Source organism: Oncorhynchus nerka, linkage group LG2, assembly GCF_034236695.1.
Source record: "Oncorhynchus nerka isolate Pitt River linkage group LG2, Oner_Uvic_2.0, whole genome shotgun sequence".
Classification (NCBI taxonomy): domain Eukaryota; kingdom Metazoa; phylum Chordata; class Actinopteri; order Salmoniformes; family Salmonidae; genus Oncorhynchus; species Oncorhynchus nerka.
The window spans coordinates 36,014,666-36,028,937 of NC_088397.1; the positions used below are offsets into that span (position 1 = coordinate 36,014,666).

The following is a 14,272-nucleotide window of genomic DNA, read 5'->3' on the forward strand; positions in this document are numbered from 1 at the left end:
CCTAGATTCAAATACTTAGATGTGTGTGTATTGGGAATATGTTGTGAAATTGATAGATATTACTTGTTAGATATTACTGCACCGCCGGAGCTAGAAACACAAGCATTTCACTATACCCGCAATAACATCTGCCAAACATGTGTATGTTACAAAAAAAAATGTGATTTTGATTTGAATTAAACTATTTCAAAGGTGCTTTTGGCTGAGGTCAAAATTACTCCAAAGGATTTGAATTTGTTAAAAGTCCATTTTTGATACAGGAACACTAAACCATGATTTAGATTTATTAAGAACAAGAGGATTGACAAAGTCATGAAAAATTTAATAAATCACATTTAGGCTATGATTAAAGATATGCCTCTGGAGTCAAAATTATCCATGTCAGAAGTATGCTTCATTGCAAATATGTAGTGGGTGTAAAGTTTGTTTTAAATTCTCACTCATTAAACACGAATCAATCAACACATGCTTCTCTTTGAACGTCTTAATATTATATTACACTTTTATGAAATAAATGAAAAATTAACTTTTGGTACCTCAACTGCGTTGCCCACTCCAGTCAGCAGATGGCGAGGTGAGTCTTTTAGGTTCAGGCGACGCTGCCAGTGCGACGTATAATCTAGTGGACGCTCCTTCAACAACAACAGCTCGTCAGACACCACGGTAGCTTTCGACCAAACACAGCTACAACATTCATGCTCTTTACACTGTTTTAGTGTATATTAGTCGCTGTGTACTAAACACACCTCTTTCGTATGTACTTGTTGGCCCATTGAATTATATATTTACGTTGTTTGTCAGCTAGCTGGTTTGCTAAATTAGCTTAGAACTAGGCTAGTCGCTAATGCTAGCTAGCTAACATCCCCGACCATGAGTTCACTAAGCTACTCTCCTCCTGCTAAAGAAGAGGAGGTCTGCTGGACGGAGAAATAAGCTCTTGTGAAAGAGGAGGAGGAAGAGAAGGATGTTACAATACACAAACAAGTAGAGGGTGAGGCTGTTACAGTGAAATAAGAAAAGAAAGACGTGTCAGTGAAAGAAGAGGAAGACTCATTCAGAGTGAAAGAGGAAGAGGATTGTACAGTGAAATAAGAGGACGTATTTGGAGTGAAAGAGGAGGAGGGGGAGATTACTGTCACATTGGAGGAAGAAGAGGAGGTTGGAGATCTGTTTAACACCAGTAAGTACCGTCTCTGCAGTCGTTGAACCAATATGCAGTAAAGGGGTTCTACACTTTACTGTTGTTCAGTAGGAATGGCTGAAGCTACACTGTAACGTGTGGACCATCAACAAAACGTTAAGAATTGATCAAATGCATCCAATGACAATCCCTGAAATACTGTAGTCCTCAATATCTCCTATTAGAGTAGCCCAATATGTAGTCTTAGAGGGGCAATCAGCAGTTGTTACATCCATTTTGGGACTTATACATTCATGATATGTACTCATTGTTTCTTGAAGAAATCACTTATAAATGCCTCATGAGCTTAGTTCAACTGTTGTACCCCATCAGAACCCAGAATATAAGCTTTTTTTACTCCAATGTTTGTCAGTAAATATAAACAAACACTGTATATCCTCAAAACATGGTTAAAACTAGAATGTTGATATCATGGATGGTTACATTTCTCCAGCCCCATCCCTCAGCTTTTTACCGAAACGGGCAGGGAGTTCGCTTTGTTATTGTTTCTCCTGCTGATTGCTGCCCCTGTTACGCCTCAAGGTCCATGGACTGTATGTTATTTTCAGAGGTAGACTGCCTCTGGCAGCTAAAATAATCAAATATTCCATCGAAATGTGAATCGATTCTCAATTGCGATACATTTCTAGAAACAAAAATTGCTGTACTTTCATATCACATCACAATAATTCCACACTACTTTTATATCACATCAAAATCATTTCAAATTGTACTTTCACATCACATCAAAATAGGTAACCAGTCCTGACGCCCCAAACGGTAAACCAAATTGGTTTCTCGTCATTTCTCCTTCCTTCAGGTTTCTTTTTCTTCTTTGGACTTTGTGGTGGTTGGCAACCAACTTTAAGGTGCATTACCACCATCAACTGGACTGGAGTGTGGACCTCAGTTCATCTTTCAATCACCCACTTGGGTATATACCAAGACAGTCATGAAGAGGGCACAACAAAAACTTTCCCCCCTGAGGAGACTGAAAAGATTTGGCATTAGTCCTCATATCCTCAAAAGGTAATAGAGCTGCACCACCGAGAGCATCCTGACCGGTTGCACCACCACCTGCTATGGCACCTGCTCGGCATCTGACCGTAAGGCGCTACGGGGGGTAGTGTGAACGGCCCAGTGCATCACTGTTGCCAAGCTTCCTGCCATCCAGGACCTATATAATAGGCGGTGTCAGAAGAAAGCCCACAAAACTGTCAGACTCCAGTCACCCAAGTCATAGACTGTTTTCTCTGCTACTGCACGGCAAGCGGTACTGGAGCACCAAGTCTAGGACCAAAAGTCTCCTCATCAGCTTCTAACCCAAAGCCAATCGCCACCGGACAATTTACATTAACCCCCCCCCTTTGTGCACTGCTACTACTCGCTGGTTGTTTGTTACCTATGCATAGTCACTACGCCCCCACCTTCATGTACAGATTATCTCAACTAGCCTGTACCCCCGCACACTGACTCGATACCGGTGCCGCCGGTATATAGCCTCCGCATTGACTCTGTACCGGTGCCCCCTGTAGATAGCCTCCACATTGACTCGGTACCGGTGCACCCTGTATATAGCCTCCACATTGACTCGGTACCGGTGCCCCCTGTATATAGCCTCCACACTGAATTAGATTTGATTACATATCGCCCCCATCTGTTTCCACAGAAGGGTTCCGTCTGTCCCATTCCCAGCTAGGTTACGAGGCGCTTTGTAACCAGTACCTATGACTGATTGATAGGGGAAACCTCCATGCTTATTATAGAAAAAGTAATTAGGGGGAAACTATTTAGTAAACTGAAATAAAATTACTGTTTTAAAAATTAAAACTATCTTTGACTCCAAAACTTAAATAGCCTAAAATAATAACCAGCATGTTTTGTTTGGGCAAAAATTAATTTGCATTTTATTGCATGACATATGTATTTGATACATCAGAAAAGCAGAACTTAATTTTTGGTACAGAAACCTTTGTTTGCAATTACAGAGATCATACGTTTCCTGTAGTTCTTGACCAGGTTTGCACACACTGCAGCAGGGATTTTGGCCCACTCCTCCATACAGACCTGCTCCAGATCCTTCAGGTTTCGTGGCTGTCGCTGGGCAATATGGACTTTCAGCTCCCTCAAAAGATTTTCTATTGGGTTCAGGTCTGGAGACTGGCTAGGCCACTCCAGGACCTTGAGATGCTTCTTACGTAGCCACTCCTTAGTTGCCCTGGCTGTGTGTTTCGGGTCGTTGTCATGCTAGAAGACCCAGCCACGACCCATCTTCAATGCTCTTACTGAGGGAAGGAGGTTGTTGGTCAAGATCTCGCGATACATGGTCCCATCTATCCTCCCCTCAATATGTTGCAGTCGTCCTGTCCCCTTTGCAGAAAAGCATCCCCAAAGAATGATGTTTCCACCTCCATGCTTCACGGTTGGGATGGTGTTCTTGGGGTTTTACTCATCCTTCTTCTTCCTCCAAACACGGCGAGTGGAGTTTAGACCAAAAAGCTCTGTTTTTGTCTCATCAGACCATATGACCTTCTCCCATTCCTCCTCTGGATCATCCAGATGGTCATTGGCAAACTTCAGACGGGCATGGACATGCGCTGGCTTGAGCAGGGGGACCTTGCGTGAGCTGCAGGATTTTAATCCATGACGGCGTAGTGTGTTACTAATGGTTTTCTTTGAGACTGTGGTCCCAGCTCTCTTCAGGTCATTGACCAGGTCCTTCCGTGTAGTTCTGGGCTGATCCCTTACCTTCCTCATGATCATTGATGCCTCACGAGGTGAGATCTTGCATGGAGCCCCAGACCGAGGGTGATTGACCGTCATCTTGAACTTCTTCCATTTTCTAATAATTGCACCAACAGTTGTTGCCTTCTCACCAAGCTGCTTGCCTATTGTCCTGTAGCCCATCCCAGCCTTGTGCAGGTCTACAATTTTATCCCTGATGTCCTCACACCCTTTTTGGTCTTGGCCATTATGGAGAGGTTGGAGTCTGTTTGATTGAGTGTGTGGACAGGTAAAGGTAACGAGTTCAAACAGGTGCAGTTAATACAGGTAATGAGTGGAGAACAGGAGGGCTTCTTAAAGAACAACTAACATGTATGTGAGAGCCGGAATTCTTACTGGTTGGTAGGTGATCAAATACTTATGTCATGCAATAAAATGCAAATTAATTACTTAAAAATCATACAATGTGATTTTCTGGATTTTACAGACCTCTACATGCTTTGTAAGTAGGAAAACCTGCAAAATCGGCAGTGTATCAAATACTTGTTCTCCACGCTGTATGTGTTTTAATAAAATCAACTATATGTACTGAATTTCTCCGATGCTTTAAGCGTGCTGTTTGATCAAATAATTAAGACACACAAATGACTCGAGGAAGCCAGAGATCAAGAACAATTCTGCCGTTATGCTTCTGAAGTTTCCGGTAATGGGCTACACCAGCGGTCGGCAACCTTTTCCATTTGGAGTGCCAAGTTATCTTACCATTTCTAACGGTCTGCGTGCTAGTTTGGATTATCATATGCACATTTTCGTGGAACAGTTTAATTAAATTTCTAATAGTATCTCAAAATCATTGTCTGTGATTAATCTACATTATATCTAAATCTAAATTAAAATTATACAAATCGGGGGATGGTAGGGGATGCCATGTGCGACTGACGTGTTTTCCGTTTGCTCCCGTGGTATTCTTAAAGTTTGTGAATTCTGCAGCAGAACTGTATTTATTTTCAAATGTTAATTTGGTGATCCCTTTCCGTAAAAAACAAGACTACTTTGCTTCCGAATGTCAGCATGTCGACCAAGCATAAGGCCAAAAGCATGACTTTGAGAAAAGCCGGCCTACAAGACCCGCTCTCATCACCGCCCTCTCCTGAGTCTGAGGGCCCGGGGACGCACACTTTAACCGGGGGTGCGGCTTGGCCTGGCGGCGCCGAAATGAACATTCTCGAGGCCATCAAACTACTACGCTCTGAGATAGTTGAAATGAAAACACAGGTGGTTGCTACGATTGAGGCCAGAATACAGGAGGTTTCTGATACTTTAAAAGCAGATTTAACCATCCTGCGGAACGAGACTGTGCCAGCAATCACAATACTCAAAACAACAACTGCGTCACACACTACAACGATTGCGGCACTGGAGGCCTCCGCTACCAATGTCTCCGATTTAACTACATCCCTGGAGGCTGAAGTTAAACGCCTAGCTGCGGATTTGAAAAAGGTGAAGGAGAGCTGCGTGAGTCTAGAGGGATTCTCTCGCCGCAATAATCTGAGACTTGTATCGGTCCCAGAGTCCGCCAAAATGCATCGCGCCACGGATTTCGTATCGGGGCTGCTGAAGGATGTTCTTGCCTTAGATGAAAAGCCCCTGATTGATCGAGCCCACCGGTCGCTGCGCCCAAAGCCCCGGGATGGCGAGAGGCCCCGTGACATTCTTCGAGTGCACTTTTTTCATGAGAAGATGGAGATCCTCCGACGAGCCCGCAATACCACTCTGAGCTTTCAAGGACAGAGCTTTTCCATCTACCAGGACTACTCCCACACTGTTTCCAGGCAGCGCGCAGCTTTCGGACAGGCCAAACGAGTACTTCGGGACCATCCAAGTGTGAAGTATGGACTGCGATTCCCGGCCCGTTTATGGATATCTCACGAGGGTAAAGACTACACATTTGAATCTCCGGATGAGGCTATGGCTCACATTCAACGTCACATCAAGAAGTCTTGAATATGCTCACAGTTCAGCAACTGTTGCTTGCGTACTGTGGATAGTAAGTAACCCACTTGTGGTACAATTATGCTTAGACATAACAGGCTAGTCTTGTATAGTTGGTGAAACTATTCAGGCTTATTTGAGGTGATCTAATGTTTTGATCGTCTAGTGTGCGTGCCTTATCTCGCTCACCTAATTTAGTTTGTTTACACATTGTCTCGGTGACTCAAAATATTTTTGGTTATTTGTTTACTGCATCCGTTTGCATTGACCCAGTAAACAGTAAATGTCTCCCGAGGCTACACGGTTTTTGGGGCCTCACTTTAATTTTAAAAGCTTTAAGCGTCATTTATGCCCAGCAAACGTTCAACGTTGCGCACACGTAGTTTTTTGGTATTGGTTGTAAGCTGTCTCAGCTTCAACTAGACTACTATTATAATTACTATTCTTTTTGATTGTCTTACTACGATTTCCTTACTTCAAATTAGATTTTTGGCTGAGAGCCTTTATACATTTTATTTATTTTCCCTCTCAATGCCTATTATAAGACTGTGAATACAATTATATACATCTACAAGTGGTGCTTTTGTCATTCCGTTTGCACAAGGGATTCACCTTTTTTTTATTTGAAAAAATACACACAAATCTTTATTTTTGCTGCTTGATCCACTAACAAAACGCGACTTTAAAGAGCGGGACTGTGGGTTTAGGTTTAAGACCGCACTCTCACAGACATACTGTGCGAAGAGAACATGTTCTATTTAGGCTTGTACCTCGTTTGGGGAGGTATTGTCTGGGATGGGGGGAGGGGGTGGGGGGCAGGTTGAATTGTTCAGTTCTAATGTTGTCATTCTGTCTTTTTAGTTTATCTGGGTTTTTTTCTGTACTTTTTCCAAACATTTACCACCGTACATTATTACTCTGAGACAAGTTATTCTGGGGGTTTTGGGCGCTCATTGCTTTTCCATTCTATGCTCTAATGACAGGGTTGAATAACGGGAATGCCCAGAGGGGCCGAAATAATACAATCAAGTACATTTCTTGGAATACCAAATGGGTTAACAACCCGGTGAAGCGTAAGAGGGTGTTGACACACTTAAAGGGTTTGAATGCAAATATTGCATTTCTACAAGAGACTCACTTGAGGACTGGTGAGCATTTTAGGATGCGTAAGGACTGGGTTGGTCAAGTGTTCCACTCGAACTTTCATAGTAAATCAAGAGGTGCTGCTATTCTGGTTGATAAAGCTACTCCCTTTGTAGCTTCTGAGGTTATTGTTGATCCTAAGGGACGATACGTCATAGTAACCAGTGAACTGTTTTCTACCCCTCTTGTTTTGGCTAGTGTTTATGCTCCCAATTGGGATGACACAAGTTTCATTTCTTCCTTTCTGTCTACTATTCCCAATTTAGATTTTAATTTGTTGATTTTAGGGGGGGATTTCAACTGTAAAATGTCCCCAGTTCTTGACAAGTCCTCACAAACAAATACAGGCCCATCTAAATGTGCCCTACTTATTCAATCCTTTCTTCAGAAATATGCTATGTTTGAGGCCTGGCGTTTCCTACATCCTACAGATAGACAATATTCCTTTTATTCTCATGTTCATCAAACATACTCCCGGATTGATTACTTCTTTTTGGACAAAAAACTTCTGCCTAACCTGCGGCAGTGTACTTACGAGAGTATTGTTATCTCTGACCATTCACCATTAGTGCTTGAACTAGAGTTTCCCCAGCGACCTCCTATGTGTTATCAATGGCGTCTCAACCCCATTTTACTCTCAGATAAGGAGTTTGTCAATTTCATCTCTTCTGAAATCACCTTATTCCTAGAAACCAATTCAACACCAGGTATGTCCTGCTCTACCATATGGGAGTCTCTCAAAGCATACCTACGTGGCCAAATTATTTCTTATACAGCCAACCAAAACAGAGTTCGCTCCCAGCGACTTCGGGACCTGAGCGAGTCCATAGCCACACTGGATGAGAAGTATGCTACGGATCCTTCCTCTGATCTGCATAAAGAGCGCCAACTACTCCAATCTGAATTTGATGAGCTTTCTACCAGGCAAGCTGAACAGTTACTCTTGCGAGCTCGATACAAAGTCTATGAACAAGGTGACAAGGCCAGTAAACTCCTTGCGCATCAGATCCGTAAATCTGAGGCCTCACGTTTAATCCCACAAATAAGGACCCCGTCTGGTGCCACCACAGTTATACATAAAGAGATCAATGATCAATTTAAACAATTTTACTCTGCGCTATACACCTCTGAATCCCCTCAAGACCCCTTGGTGATTGACTCCTTCTTTAATGGCTTGAATATGCCTTCAATTGATACAGACTCCCATGACTATCTAGAAGAAGAATTTAGGCTTGAGGAGATTGCAACAGCAGTGTCCGCAATGAAAAGTGGTAAATCACCGGGTCCGGACGGTTTTCCAACCAAATTTTACAGGACGTTTTCTGGTCTGCTTTGCCCATTCTTGTCTTGACTATTTGCAGAGTGCCTCAATACTTCAAAGCTACCGCCTAGTCTTTATCAGGCTTCAATTTCATTACTACTAAAGAAAAACAAAGACCCCCTGGAATGTGGATCCTATCGCCCAATCTCGCTTTAAAACTGTGATTACAAAATCCTAGCTAAGCTTTTAGCCATCCGTATGGAAGGCTTGCTGCACCAAGTAATACACTCTGACCAGACTGGCTTTGTGAGAAATAGGCATTTATTTTTCAATATTAGGCGCCTTATGAATATACTGTACTCCCCAGCGTCGGAGGACCCGGAGGTGGTGGTCTCACTTGATGCCGAAAAAGCGTTTGACCACGTTGAGTGGGATTACCTAACAGCTGCCCTTTATAGATTTGGCTTTGACCCCAAATTCATTGCGTGGATAAATATTATTTATTTTTCCCCCATGGCTTCGGTACGGACTAATAACTTGTCCTCTGACTATTTTCCCTTGCACCGCGGATCCAGACAGGGTTGCCCACTCTCCCCCTTGTTGTTTGCTTTTGCAATCGAGCCTCTCGCCATTGCACTACGCTCTAATGATGCCATTCAAGGCATAATCAGGGCGGGCTGGGAGCAGAAAGTCTCGCTATATGCTGACGACCTCCTTTTGTTTATCTCCAACCCTGATACCTCATTGCCACGTGCCCTATCTGTTCTTAAAATTTTTGGATCAATCTCAGGGTACAAGCTGAATCTAGGCAAGAGTGAGCTTTTTCCGGTAAACAAGGCTGCTTTAAAGTGCTCTTTTACAAGTTCTCAGTTTAGGATTGTCCGGGATCAATTCACTTACTTGGGAGTAAAAGTGACAAGGAAATATTCAAATTTGTTTCAGGAAAAGTTTGTTGCTCTAGCAGACAGATTGAAACAATCTTTTACTTTTTGGAATTCGCTACCCCTTTCTCTTATCGGAAGGATTAATGTCATTAAAATGAATGTGTTGCCCAAATTTTTATATTTATTTCAATGTTTACCCATTTTATTCCAAAATCTTTTTTTATTTCACTGGATCAAACATTCATGCATTTTATTTGGGATGGCAAGGTACCACGGATTGGTAGAAAACATTTACAGAAGCCTAGGTCATTGGGGGGTTTAGCTCTACCAAATTTTCAGACATACTACTGGGCTGCAAATTTCAGAGCCATTCTGTACTGGCTGCAGACTAATCCTACTGGCCCTAGACCACTCTGGGTCCAGATGGAGTCTGAATCGTGTAAACCTGCAGCACTTTCCTCTGTGCTGTGCTCGTCTCTCCCAGTGTCCCTAGGCAAAAGGTGTGTCAACCCAATTGTAAAGCAGTCTCTTAAAATTTGGAATCAGTTCCGTTTAGCCTTTAACCTCCGAGGCTTTTCTCTATCAGGCCCAATCAATCAGAACATTTTATTTCCTCCATCTTTGAATGATGGGGCTTTTGGCATTTGGCACTCACTAGGCCTCTCCTCGCTAGCCCAATTATTATTTGATGATACATTTGCCTCTTTTTCTCAGCTGCAGGAAAAGTTCAATCTCCCCCAATCCCACTTTTAGCACTAGACACAGCCTCATTCAATTCAAGGTGGTTCACCGTATCCACTGGTCGGGGGCCAAACTTGGAAGAATATTCTCTGATTTTGATCCTACCTGTGTCAGATGTAAAGTGGAACCAGCCACACTGTTGCATATGTTTTGGGGCTGTCATAAACTGTCAGGTTTCTGGGAATTAATATTTAAATGTTTCTCTGATATATATGACACTGTTATAGATCCGTCTCCCCTTAAAGCCCTTTTTGGAGTACTGCCCATGGGTACCCCCCTATCAAGAATCCAGTCGGACACTGTTGCTTATACAACTCTTTTAGCTAGACGGCTAATACTACAGAACTGGAAGATTGCAGCTCCCCCATCTTATAAATATTGGGTGAGGGATGTGTTGTGCTCTCTGAAACTAGAAAAAATCAAATTCAATTCACGTGGGAACCCCAAACTGTTTAATGAGGCTTGGGCTCCATTCAGGTCTTACTTTAAACAGTCCATCCTCTGATGGCATTCCAATTAATACTAAAATAAGTCTGTGACTTAAGGGTTGGAGGAGCCTCTCTCTGTGTTTTTGCTGGGGGGGCATTAAGGTCCATGTGCTTATTGATTGTGATCCGCAGATGCCTTGTTCATCTTGCTCGGGCAGAGACTGAAGTGTGAGCTTGTTTTTCCCAGTTAATTTTACACTTTGTTCACGCCTACATGAATAATCATTTTATTTTTTTATTTTAAAGCATTTGTAAAAGCAATTTTTTTATTTTATTTTTTATTTTTTAGTTGAGTATATTATTTATATTGCTTTGTCTTGTCTATGTGTATGTGTGTGTGTAAAACTTAATAAACAGAGTTAAAAAAATAATAATCTAAAAGTAACTTTTATTTCCATAGCTAACTATGTATAAATAGCCTACATAAAGCCAACAATAAAAACATTGCAGCCTGCAGGTAGAAAATATCCTATAAATCACATTTGCTGCACATGGCCTGTCTACAACGAACTTGAAACATTGTATCAACTATCAACTTGGTCAGCTCAAAACTTGAGATAGCAAGCTTGCAACATTGTATAAAATATTCTGGGCCCTCAGAGTTTCCAGGCCAGTGAGCTTGGGACAGACACAGCTGTAGTCTATTTGTGCAAAGAATAAGAAGTAATCAGGTATTTTATGACATTTCCACTGGATCAGAGCATTACATTTTTCCTTTTTATGCTGTGTGGTTATCGAAAGGGCGAGAGCTGGAAATATTTTACGAAATTACTTTGAGGAACTATTGTCGTTTGCAATTGATTTTGATTAGACTTTGTTCACTTTGTTTAGACTTTGTTTACTTGCTGTTTGAGGTGAAGAAAAAATTACTTTAAGAAGCTCCACAACTCTTGGTGGTGCATTAAGACAATCCCAAAATGGGCACATTTATAGGCCTACATTTGTGTGCAGATCTACTACATCCATAACTAGTGGTTTCCTCATTAGCAGGGAGGAGTTTCTACAATCAAATGGTGTGTGCATTCCCCTCGTGCTGCAGTTTTAGCAAACACAGAAAGTGGCCTATATTGGAGACCAAAAGTCATCTGGCACACTGCTTCGGATTACAACAACTTCTTTCTAGCCTACAATCATCGATGTTACTACTAATGTGAAAACAAGACAAAATATGACTATTGTTGCTAACTTGACTGTCTTAATTGTTAAATTTAATGATATTGATGAGTGATGACAAATAAGTGTTGTTTGTTTGTTTGTTTAGCAACCCCTACATTTTAATGCATCACTCCAAAATACAGCTGACTGTCTTCTGCAGGTTGTCCTCTAACCAGTGAGGTAAAAATATATCTCCCATTTCCATGTGTTTTGTTTAGTTGTGTTCGTTTCAACAGCAACAAGCTGATTTCCCCCCTAATTGAAGTCAGTGATTTATTGCTACTTGTCAAAACAACAGTGTTTTTGGTGCTTGTGCAGTTTATAAGGGGCTTGTTTTTAAAAATACAAGTAATATGATTATTGTGGCAGATGTTTGTGTGTAAATAGCACCTGTTATGTTTGGGTTTTCAATGTACCCCAAACTGTTTTTATTGGGATTCATCCCAAACTATTGGTTATTGATTTGGAAACTTTAAAACTGTAGGTTGCAAATTAGATTAGATTTTTGTGATGGGGAACTTCACAACAAACAATGTAGTAAAACAAGCTGATATTTTGGGTTAGATATTGCATCCAATTGTTAATATTTGAATCAATGGCATTTCCTTAGAATGATCATTAGTCTTTCAGTTGTTAGTCTTCTGTTTTTAATCCTCATGTTTGTTGTGGTAAATGTTTATTTTTGTTCATTTGTTTTTTTCCTGTGAAGCCATTGTGTTGTATCCATGTCTGAAATGTGCTGTATAAATAAAGCTTGATTTGAACATATTGTAAAACTCATGCTAACCAATGAACAAACATGTGCAAAAGAAACACATCTTGGTCCATCGTAGTATGAAAAACAGTACATCTTCCACTATGTCAATATAGTGCATTGTATGTAAGTTTAGTATCACTTTTCAACCAACCCAGTTAATCTGTTGAAAATAAAAAATGTTGAAATCAACAATACATCACAGGATTCAACTACTGAAAACTGAAACAAACGGATCAACCAGATCAATCCCACTTTCTAATCTCATAATGTGTAGAGAACTGTTCCTTGATGGATAGGCTATTGTACAACACACAGAGCTATTTTCCTTTATTCAGGACATTTAGAATGACAACCCATTATAGAGTAGTCTAGTAGGATTATTGACAAAATTATCTGGTGATCAGATTATGAAATGTCATGACAAAGACAATTTAGTTTCCATGTTTCACCTGAAATATGAAATTATTTATAGTCCTAGGTCTATGTTGTTGTTAGGTTAAGTTATGGGTCATACAGTAGGTCTATGTTGTTGTTAGGTGAAGGTATGGGAAAATTTGGCAAAAACTTAGTGTAGAAACCCTCGTTGTCAGGCTGATGGAATATTTAGCAAAAAATAGCATTTTACTGGTACAAGTGTTTTTTGAATACAAAGCGATTGATTTGCGATGAAGACACAAACATTATATTAAGCAGAACATTCAAGCGAGCCTTACCATTATAATCCAAATTAGTGTGAAATGCTCATTAGCTTCCTGGAAATGGAGGTTACTTCCCTGAGTTTTCCCCCATTCACATTCAGAATACATTGTGAAAAACTAAAATCTTTGCTCACCATTTTTGCTCCAGGCAGATATAGTACATCCATAACTATCGGTTTCCTCATTAGCAGGGAGGAGTTTCTACAACCAAATTGCGTGTGCATCGACGTCATACCGCAATTTTAGCAAACACAGAAAGCGTCCGATATTGGAGACCAAAAGTCATCTGGCACACTGTTTAGGATTTCAACAAGTTTAATAACCGATGTCTAACCTACAATAATCAGTTACTACTAATGTGAAAACAATCCAAAATATGACTATTCTAGCTCATTTTGTGGGCCTTTAACCATCTGTCTGACTTTGTTGTTCTCGCAGGAGAGAGACGGGACTATCGTGCATCCTCTGGGGAGCCTCAACAACCTCATGATGCTGAGGAGGCAGAGGAAAGTATCTCCAGATCAGAACACCTCAAGAAACACCCGCAGAGACCCTCAGGGAAGAGGACTCACTGCTGCTCTGACTGTGGGAAACATTTCAAATTTTCATTTGAACTTAAAATACACCAGAGAACTCACACAGGAGAGAAGCCTTATAGCTGTGCACAATGTGGGAAGAGTTTTTCTCAGTCAAACACCCTGATATCACACCAGAGAACACACACAGGAGAGAAACCCTATGGCTGTGCTCAATGTGGGAAGAGTTTTACCACAGCTTGCAAGCGGACTAGACACCATAGAACACACACAGGAGAGAAATCTTATAGCTGTACTCAATGTGGGAAGAGTTTTGCTACGTCTAGCAAGTGGACTACACAACATGTAACACACACAGGAGAGAAATCTCAGCTGTGATCAGTGTGTGTCCTTGATAAAATACCTCTGATCAAACATCAGAAAATACATGAAGGAGTTGTTTCATGATATCAATGAATTAATGTCACAATGTAGAATGTTTTAACATTGCAGTAGGAGTATTTTAATAATGTCATGATGTCGAACCCTAAACGTTTGCCCCTTTTCTATTGATTTGAACATGATAGGGATGTTAGCTTCACGGTATGAGATGAGTTGCTATTGTGACAGTATAGCTTCCGTCCCTCTCCTCGAACCAGCCACCCTCGAAGCATCGTTACCCATCACTCCACAAAAGCCGCGGCCCTTGCAGAGCAACTACTTCAAGGTCTCAG

At 41.3% G+C, this 14,272-nt stretch overlaps 1 long non-coding RNA gene across 1 annotated transcript; it reads left to right on the top strand.

Annotated features, from left to right (window-relative positions):
- Positions 1–618: 618 nt before the first annotated feature.
- On the top strand, positions 619–13,991 carry LOC135572457 (uncharacterized). The gene is made up of 2 exons (XR_010464312.1): positions 619–1,180; positions 13,462–13,991. It is a non-coding gene; the product is annotated as an uncharacterized LOC135572457 (long non-coding RNA).
- The last annotated feature ends 281 nt before the right edge of the window (positions 13,992–14,272 follow it).